The sequence below is a fragment of the Helianthus annuus genome, chromosome 9, assembly GCF_002127325.2.
Source record: "Helianthus annuus cultivar XRQ/B chromosome 9, HanXRQr2.0-SUNRISE, whole genome shotgun sequence".
NCBI classification, from domain to species: domain Eukaryota; kingdom Viridiplantae; phylum Streptophyta; class Magnoliopsida; order Asterales; family Asteraceae; genus Helianthus; species Helianthus annuus.
Genome location: NC_035441.2, coordinates 46,488,055 through 46,498,413, shown reverse-complemented (window position 1 = coordinate 46,498,413; position 10,359 = coordinate 46,488,055).

The following is a 10,359-nucleotide window of genomic DNA, read 5'->3' as shown; positions in this document are numbered from 1 at the left end:
CACGAGATTAAACCCTCACAACGATTAATCAGTGCAATACTCAATAATTCAATCGGATTCACAACGAATAACAGAGCATAGTCCGAATTCGAACAGCACTCAAATATTCAAGTCGAAATCACGATGAATAATCAAAGTACAAGCTCAATTTGAGCAGCACTTGGACAATCGTTGGATAGTTATAATCGATCGGACATTGAATCGTAATAGCGATCGAGTTATTACCCTGATTGCGGCAACACTTCGTGATCGGTGTGTGTTGTGAACGATATTCGCTATAACTAGATGGTTACAGAAAATTTGGACGTCGAATGAACAGAAAACTTCAAGTGCCAACATCCCCTATTTATATCTGAAAAATGCACTCCCTCGCGCCACGCGAAGGATTTCTTTGCGCGTGTCGCGTGGCGCGTGAGACCCTAGTCTAGCATAGGGTGTGTTCGTGTACAGGTAGCTTGGGTGAGTTGGTTTCGACTGAAAACTTAGCTCCCACGTAAAACTGTTAAGATATTACCAACTAGGGTTTACCCCCCCCGCCCTGAGTTTTAGGGGCCCTAATCCTGATTCCGATTGTTATGAAAATTTTAGGGTTTATGCGGAATCACTTGGGTGTTTCAATTAGGGTTTTCTTATTACCTAATTATCATCCTAATTATTGATTTTCGTGACAGTTGTTACAGTACAGTATACCTAGATTTATGTGCTTCTTCTAAGATCTTATTTCTTAATTTTCCTTGCTTAGGTACCCAAATTCGTTTCTTGTGGAATCTCCATATTCCATCCTTTCCTTGTTCTAGTTCCTTTAGGTAACCTTTCATTCCTTCGGCATTGTCCTTGATTGCCGTTCCCTGAACTTTCTTCAATTGTTCCATTAAATCTAATTGTAGATTTAACCTAAGAGCACGGACTCGTTTTTGCTTTTCATGATACTTACGACTTAAGGCATCTGCTACTATGTTCGCCTTCCCTTCGTGATATTGAATATCACAGTCGTAATCACTTAGGATTTCCATCCACCTTCTTTGCCTCATGTTTAGCTCTTTTTGCCCAAATATATATCTTAAACTTTTATGATCTGTATAGATAGTAAACTTACTTCCGTACAGATAATGTCTCCAAATTTTAAGGGCAAAAATTATGGCTCCTAACTCTAGGTCATGAGCTGTATATTTTCCTCGTGCTTTTTCAACTGCCTAGAGGCATACGCAATTACCTTTTTGCGTTGCATCAACACACATCCATATCCTAATTTTGAAGCATCACATTATACTTCAAAGTCTTCGGTTCCTTCGGGTAAAGCTAAGATTGGAGCGTTCGTCAATTTGTGCTTTAGAATCCTAAAAGCTTCATCTTGTTTTGGTCCCCATTCGAACTTAACTGCCTTACAGGTTAGCTTAGTCAAAGGTACAGCTATCTTAGAGAAATCTTTAATAAATCGTCTATAATATCCAGCTAATCCTAGAAAACTTCTAACTTCCATAGCCGTTCGTGGAACCTTCCAATTGGTGACTGCTTCTATTTTAGCAGGATCTACGTGAATTCCTTCGTGATTTACCATGTGACCTAAAAATTGTACTTCCTGCAGCCAGAATTCACACTTCGAGAATTTGGCATAAAGCTTTTCCTTTCTTAACAAGGTTAAGAGTGCATGCAGGTGCTCACAATGTTCTTCCTGACTTTTGGAATAAATGAGTATATCGTCAATGAACACGATTACAAATTTATCCAAGTATGGTTTACAGATTGACCATACCTAGTTCTGAAAGCAGTTTTAGGTATGTCCTCCTCTTGCACTTTCAGCTGGTGATATCCAGATCTTAAGTCTATTTTAGAGAAATACCTAGCTCCTTGCAATTGATCAAAAAGATCATCAATCCTAGCTAGTGGGTATCGATTCTTAATTGTAACCTTATTTAATTCCCTATAATCGATACACATTCTCATCGACCCATCTTTCTTTTTCACAAACAACACTGGTGCACCCCAAGGGGATGAACTAGGTTGTATAAATCCTTTGCTTAGTAATTCATCTAATTGCTTTTTCAATTCTAGCATTTCAGTAGGTGCTAATCGATAAGGTGTCTTAGCTATTGGTTTAGTACCTGGAATTAGATGAATTCTAAACTCTACTTCCCTATCTGGTGGTAACCTAGGTAATTCTTCTGGAAATACATCTGGGTATTCTGAAGCTATAGGGATGTCCTGGAGTTCCTTACTTTTAGTGTTAATGATTACATAAATCATATACACCATTTCTTGTTTCCTTGAATAACTAGCCAAATTCATTACTGAAATGAATTTTAATGGTTTCTGAGGTCTATCTCCTGTAATTGAGATTACTTCTCCTGTGGGGGTACGGATTTCTAAAGAATTCTTATCACACAGGATTCGAGCATGGTTGGCGACTAACCAATCCATTCCTAATACTACATCGAATCCGGCTAAATTCATAGGTAACAGGTTTGCAGAAAACTTATGGCCTAATAATTCTATCTTTCCTTCTTCCAAAACCTTATCTATGTTGATAGAATTTCCATCTGCCGTTTCGACTGTAAAAATCTGCCTAAGGGTAGTTAAAGGTAGGTTAAGAGCTTGGCAGAATGCAATATTAATAAAACTTTGGTTTGCACCAGAGTCAAATAATACTTTTGCATAGACGTTATGTACTAAGAACGTACCCGCTATCACGTCTGGAATGAGTTCGGCTTCTTGAGTGGTCAGCTGGAATGCGCGAGCATTCTTCTTAGTTGCCCCTTCAGCTTGCTTGCCTTTATTATCTGTGGCTTTAACCAATTTAGGGCATTCTGTTTTGTAATGTCCGGTTTCTCCACAGTTATAGCAGACTATGGCTTTCTTTTTGCAGTTATCTTCACTATGTCCTACTGATTGCAAAAATTGCAGGTTATATAGCATCTTCCAAAATGCTTTCTCTTGCAATTTCTGCAGAATGGCGGGGTTGAGGATTGCCCTGTTCCTCTTCTTTTAAAACGGTTATTATTACTCGTACGAAATCCCTGGGTAATCTTCTGAGTCAATTCCTTCTTTCGATCTTCTTCTCTTGTGCGCACCAGTTCATCGGTTAAAGTGTTGGCTAACTCTACAGCATCGTCAATAGTGCGTGGTCTTGCAGCTTTAACGATGTTACGGATTTCTCCGATTAATCCCCAAATATAACGGGAAATGAGTACCGGTTCTGGCGAAGCCAGGTTAGGTACCACTCTCGCATATTCGAAGAATGTCGAAGTATATCCTCGACAATCTACGCCTATCATACGATGACTCAGGAACTTGTTTGCCATTTGTTCCTTTTCGTATTCGGGACAGAATTTTCTTTCGACAAGACTCTTAAATTATTCCCAATTCATCGCATAGGCCACCTTTCTTCCTTTTGCTTGTAGCACTGTGTTCCACCATTCTAGCGCCCCTTCTTTGAACAAGTTTGACGCATACATCACTTGATCTTCTTTAGCACATTTACTTATTGCAATTACTGCTTCGGTTTTCTCTAACCATCGCAGTGTTACAGTTGCCCCTTCATTACCTGCAAATTCTGCTGGTTTACAGGCAAGAAATTCCTTGTAAGTGCAACCAGGCGTTGCAGCTTTCATTTTCTTAGGAAATGGGGCCTGTTGCGGATTGTTATCATGATTATCATGATTGCCGCCTCCATTTACACTATGGCTAAAATTATCTTCCTGAGTACGTTTACTAGGAATGATTTGTTGTGACTCAACAGGTTTCCTAGCAGCAGCCATGATTTCTGGAATAACATTGGCTATCCCTTGAGTGACGATATTTTCAATATCTTGTCTAGTCATATATTGGTTTTCCTGATTTTGCTCAGATTGATTCTCTTCATTAACTGGTTCATTACTAGCGTTTTCCATCTGCTAATTTATATTGATAGGAATTATTAGTATCTAATTATTGGTAATAAAGTCAGCACAGATAAACACATAGATTATTACAACATACAAATATAACCAAAATTGTCGATGCCTCGACTTCTGTTTTGTTTTATAGATTATATTTGCTTCAATACACACCTTTTATCTTACATTGTTTTATTGCCCATTTTACAGAGTTAGTTTTACGATATTAGTTATAATACAAACAAACTTTTCCAAACCCTTCCCACTATTCTTGGATCAACTGGCAGTTCAGTAGTGACGTTCCCTTTCGTCATATTTCCAGGAAATCTGCTCCCCAATTTCCCTGATCCTATTCCTAGTGCCTATCAGTTCTTCACCAAACTGATGCAGTTCAACTAAATTTTCATAGCTCATTGGCGGATTAGGGATAGGTTCTGGATCAAACTGTGGGAGAAAACTATAGGGACTATTAACTATATTCTGAAATTGCCAGTCATTGGTCCACCATTCCTCCATTTGGCCTATTGGTCGGGTGTGAACTAGTGGGTCTGGAATTACTGGTTCTAGGTTTATTGGGAATTGGGCTGTGGCAGGATAAGAGAAGAGATTATTGTTGACAGGCTCTATTACATCATAATTGGCCAGTAGACGGTCTATTTCGTCTTGGAATGTGATCTCCTCAGGCTGTTTAGAGCTTTCTCCAATCTCTATTCCCTTTTGCTTTAGGTCTATTCCTATTTCTGTCCCTGCTTGTTTGGAACTTTCTCCGGTTTCTATTTCCTTTCCCTTACTCACACTCACAGGATTTTCTATTTTAGGGAGTCTCCTAGTTGCGGGTTTCCTTCTACGCACTTTTCTCCATCCTACATATCTTCTCCTCTTTTTAGGTTTTGCTTTTTCCAGCGGTGGAGCTTGGAATTCCAGAGGTTCCTCTATGTCAGCAATGTAACCAGTGAAGTTGTGGGAGACTTCAATTGGCACAGGATAGAGGTTGAGGTTCTGAAACGCCTCGGATAGCTCACTCATGCTGTGTAGCATATATGCAAAATGCACAAAAATGTTAAGTTAAAACTTTGGAACAAAGCTTAACAAATAAACATTTTTATTGCACACTAATTTGTACAACATAACAGCAAACAGAACACTCTCGGATTTATTTATTTATTTACTGGGAAGTACTTATTTCTAGATTTAAAGTTTAAAGATTTGCATTTTCTGCTACGGTAGCGAGCAGATACAGATTTGCCCATTTTTCATCTAGGTTATTTTCCCCTGGTGGATTATTGCTAATTTCCTGAATCTCCGGGTTAAACCTCACTTTCTTGGTTTGGGGTTTCTTTTTCTCTTGACCCTTTCTAATAATCAAATTCCTTTTCTCTGGTGTAAGTGGATTTTCATAATTTGCCTTACGAACAAAGATTCCTTCCTCTAACTCGATGGGAGATTTGGAGGAAGCGGTTCCCTGTTCTTTAGGTGTACTATCTAATTTGCGATAAATAGCAGAAATCTTTTGTTTACCCATACTGTAATTTCAACAATTAATAAGTTAATGTACATATATTCACAAAATGACAAATAAAATTTTCCTAATTGTTTTTCAATAGGCTTAAATCAATTAGAACAGTGAGCTTAATCAGTAAGCTTAAAACAGTGGCTCTGATACCACCTTATTTCTGTCACGGCCCCCGACCCGGTTTGACCCGTTTCAGGAGCCGCGGGACAGAAATCCTGCGGTATTTAAATTTTAGGCGACAGCGGAAGTCTTTTTTTTTTAAAAAAACAGGATCTTCCAATAATTCAAACTACCCGTTTTATAACTGAGGGATAAAATCCCATAATTTACAATAATGTGATTTCTCCGGGAAATCTTTATTTTCAAAACATGTTCCTTTTATTTATTTACAATGAGCCACTTTTCTAAGCTGGGAGTGCTTCACGGCACTTCTCTTTCTTTGCTCACAACATATCACCTGAAACATGTTTGAAAAAGGTTTTGTCAGCGGGGAAATACTGAGTGAATCATTCATTTTACTAAAACGACACATTAGTTATAATTCACAGTATTAAGAGCGATTACAATGTTTCTGATTATCAAACCAACTACCCATGGTACTTTACCACTCGACCCACTGGCCCACCTGTCCAGTGGTGTCTGTGATTATGGTCATATCACCCATTGGCTGTCCCAATGTTGAAGATTATCAAGTAATGTATACCAAACCCCACATACCGGCTGTAATATGGTGATTACAAAGACTTAATCCCTGTAATTATAACTTTGAAAATAACTTGGAGTTTTGTAAAACAGTTGATAAAAAGAGAATGACTCACATTGCAGATTTAACGAGCAGAGTTTAAGCCTTACTGATTTGCCTGTGATTAACCTAATTTAATTAACAATGCACACACAAACGGGTTAGTAACTAATTCAGCAGTTACGTCAATTCACGAGATTAAACCCTCACAACAATTAATAAGTGCAATACTTAATAATTCAATCGGATTCACAACGAATAACAGAGCATAGTCCGAAATCGAATAGCACTCAAATATTCAAGTCGAAATCACGACGAATAATCAAAGTACAAGCTCAATTTGAGCAGCACTCGGACAATCGTTGGATAGTTATAATCGATCGGACGTTGAATCGTAATATCGATCGAGTCATTACCCTGATTGCGGCAGCACCTCGTGATTTGTGTGTGTTTATTGTAGTATAACGATTCTAATTCGACGTACACAGAGAATCTGGGCATCGTTTTCAATTCTCTGTTCAAGTCCCAAGGTCGGCTATTTATACTAATTTTTGGGACTCACTTACGGACCGTATGCCTGATCCCTTACGGTCCGTAAGCTAAGCAGTCTAATTATAGGCTTCCTAGGCTCGGGACTAGGCTTGCTGAATCAAAATTTCAGCCAATCAGATGCTAGCAACGTTTATTTTAGATAATTATTAAACTAGGGTTTGCCCCCCCTTGAGTTTTAGGGGCCCTGATCCTGATTCTGATTGTTCTGAAAATTTTAGGGCTAATGCAGAATTACTTGGGTGTCTCAATTAGGGTTTTCTTATTGACTAATTATCGTCCTAATTATTGATTTTAGCGACAGTTGTTACACTACGCGACTGCATGAGGCTTCACCCGTCGCGCGACGCGACGGGGTATGTTAACGGCAATTCTTCGTTACTTGTCTAGGGTTTAGTATAAATTAATCATAAATCATCCAAAAACCCTAGTTACGAATTGTGCAAGTTTCGGACGAATTTCAGAGTTCTTTTGAAGCGTTTTCGAGCACGGGAAGCTACCGGTCGAAGATACGAAGTGCGGGAATCATTCGGGTTGCATATTCGCCATTTGGGTATCTTTACTTTCGTATTTCTTTCACCGTCATGTTTTGCGTTTTGGTTAATACTTTGATTTTGATGTTTTTAATGACTATTCTTGGCTAAATCTTTTAAACTACTTAGACATGGATGATTGATTGCTTATGTTTTGATTATATTATGGATTTATGGAAGCTATGGATTATTTATGAACTGTAAACGATTTGTTCTTTCGGTTAGATGTATACGCATGCTTGATATTGTTTGAAAATTGATTATTACTTCGTATGATTCTTGGTGACGATCTTTATCACATAATAGAGTAATGCTAGGGTTTTAGATTTTGGTGAGTGTCTATATAACGTAATAAATCTTAACTCCTTAGGGTGAAATTGCGCAACTAACCAAGAAGTAATATTTCGTAATCTTATAAAATCAAGTGTGATACTAATCATCAATAGCTGCAAGGTGCGAGATTATTGCTAGGTCTAAGCGATTAAACCGTAAGGTGGGTCCTTCTTAGGAAGTAAACCTATTAGCTGCTGTCTAGCAAGTCTAACTGAGAAAACAAGTTTATCCTAGGTTTAGATCTCGATAGGAGTGAGCCTCGTAGGATACTTTTATAAATCCATTAGATGTCTTGCAAAGGAGTCTAATAACTGATAATTTAACAACCTTTAGGGGATCATAGCGTGCTCTTGAGAAGGGTTAGGGTCCTTTAGATTTCCTGAGAGGTGAGAAATTTAAGATCCCAGTTCCATAGTAGACAACTTCCAAATATAATCTTAACTAAAAGCAATCAGGATTCCAGTCTAGGTAGTGTTTTCGTCATCTGAAAGAAGTTCACAACAATTCGTTAGTTAGCTTATTTAATTAATTTAGTTTTAATTACATTTTTAGGATTTTTAGACCCCCCCCCCCCAAAAAAAAAAAACATAAAAATAGTTAAGTTTCGTGTCAGCGTCAGTCTAGATGAAGTAATTAGCGCAATTCAATAGAGTCTCGTGGGTTTGATATCCGGACTTACATAGCTATACTAGAGTCGATCGGTACACTTGCCGGTTAGTAGTTTAGTGTGTCTTAAGTGAGTCTAGAGTATTACTTAGAGTCTAGAATTAGGTTAATTTGAGTTGTTTTTATTAAACTACTTTTAGCACATCAATCCCTCGGTCATGTTTGCAACCTCCATCAGCATTTTTTATAAAGTATTATGATTTTTCTCTTTGTTTCTCTCTAATCAATTGCTGCTAAAAATCATATAAAATCCACCAAATAAACTCAGTTCACTAAATGGGTTTGATGATTTAGTTCCAAAAAGCTTGATTTTTTTTTAAAAAAAAATCATCTATTCTCTGCAAATGTTATAAAATTTCGATGGGAAATTGTGTGGGGAAACTTACTATATGTTTCATCGAAAACGGCATTGTTCACTATCGAAAAGACACTCCGGCTATCAAATCCGACCCGTTAAAAGTCGTTTTCAGATTTGTTTGGGGTTTAGGTTCAGATGTGGTAAGGGTGGGCTGTGGGGTTCCTGGGGTTCCAACGGTACTTTGATGCGATCTGTTTGGGGTTTAGGTTCAAATGAGTAGTGACAACGTAATAGTAGTGGTATGGCGACAGGTGGTTGTGGGTTTGGTTGGGGAAGAAAGGGTTTAAAGAGAGTGTGTGTGTTAAGAGAAAGAGATCTGTGCTTCGATATATATATATATATATATATTATATATATATACATATATACATATATGTATACATATGTTTATATGTATACATATCTGTATACATATATATATAGGGGGCTGCTAGAATGAGAACCACCTCGAGTTGTAAGAACCGCGAGAACTACACCCCACGGGTGGGCGTTCACGATGATTTTTTTTTACAACTAGATGTGTGTATTATAAACACAGTCGTAAAAAAAAAATTTAAACGCCGCGGCCGAGGGGGTAGTTTTTTACACCACAAGTTTGGTGTTTTTAATTTTTTTTCTTTTTTCTTTTTTTTTCACCAAACTTGTGGTGTAAAAAACTACCCCCTCGGCTGCGGCGTTTAAATTTTTTTTTACGGCTGTGTTTATAATACACACATCTAGTTGTAAAAAAAATCATGGTGAACGCCCACCCGTGGGGTGTAGTTCTCGCGGTTCTTACAACTCGGGGTGGTTTTCATTTTAGCGGCTCCCTATATATATATACACATATGTATATATACATATGTATATATATACATATATATATACATATACATATATATATACATATACATATATATATATACATACTAGTCATTTACCCGCGCGATGCGGCGGGGGTGGCGATTTACAATAGGATACTCATTTATCGTTAGTTTATTAGTCGCCTCGTGATATATTGTATAGTACTTAAGTTAGTTTTCTTATTCGTGATATGTTAGCACTCATTTTTCTGTTAGTTTATCAATTATCTCACCATATATTGCATAGTACATCTATCACTTTTTTTTCTTAGCATCAATGTGGTCTATCTATGAGATGAGCTTTACATATGATCTCAATTAAATAATAATTTAACCTTAAACGCACGATTAAGAAAATATTAGTAATAATTTAACATAAAAAATTGTGTATCAACTACTTGCATTGGGTGTGTAGACTAATTTCTCATAGTATTGCATGGATTTGTTGGATTACATTATTGACACAGGAGCCAAATATTTTTGGTTGTTCACCTACTCATTACAACATTGGTCTACTTATTTGACAATCATACCCTCACAATGCACTTTGAGATTGTTCGTGATTCTAGCTTACACTCAGTTTTTGTTACAGCAAATTATAAATTAATATTGTAAATATAACAATAGCAACAGAGTAAGGAACCCTTCATTCTCTTTGCAATATAACAAGAAAATCAACCAAAATAACATGTGGATAATTTTAATACATTGTCTGAAGTGTTTAGTATATGATTTTGTGAAACTAAAAGGTAAATGAGTGCTGATAATTACATATTGATGAAAAACAAGCTCATTCATGTGTCACTACTGAAACCATTTACAACCAATCAAATCATTTTATGAATTAAAATACAAATGCAATTTACATAAGATCTTTGGCAAGATACATCGTCACACTAATGTATAATCAAAGGATCCGCTGAGAACTTCATGCTTGTTAACTGTTGGTTA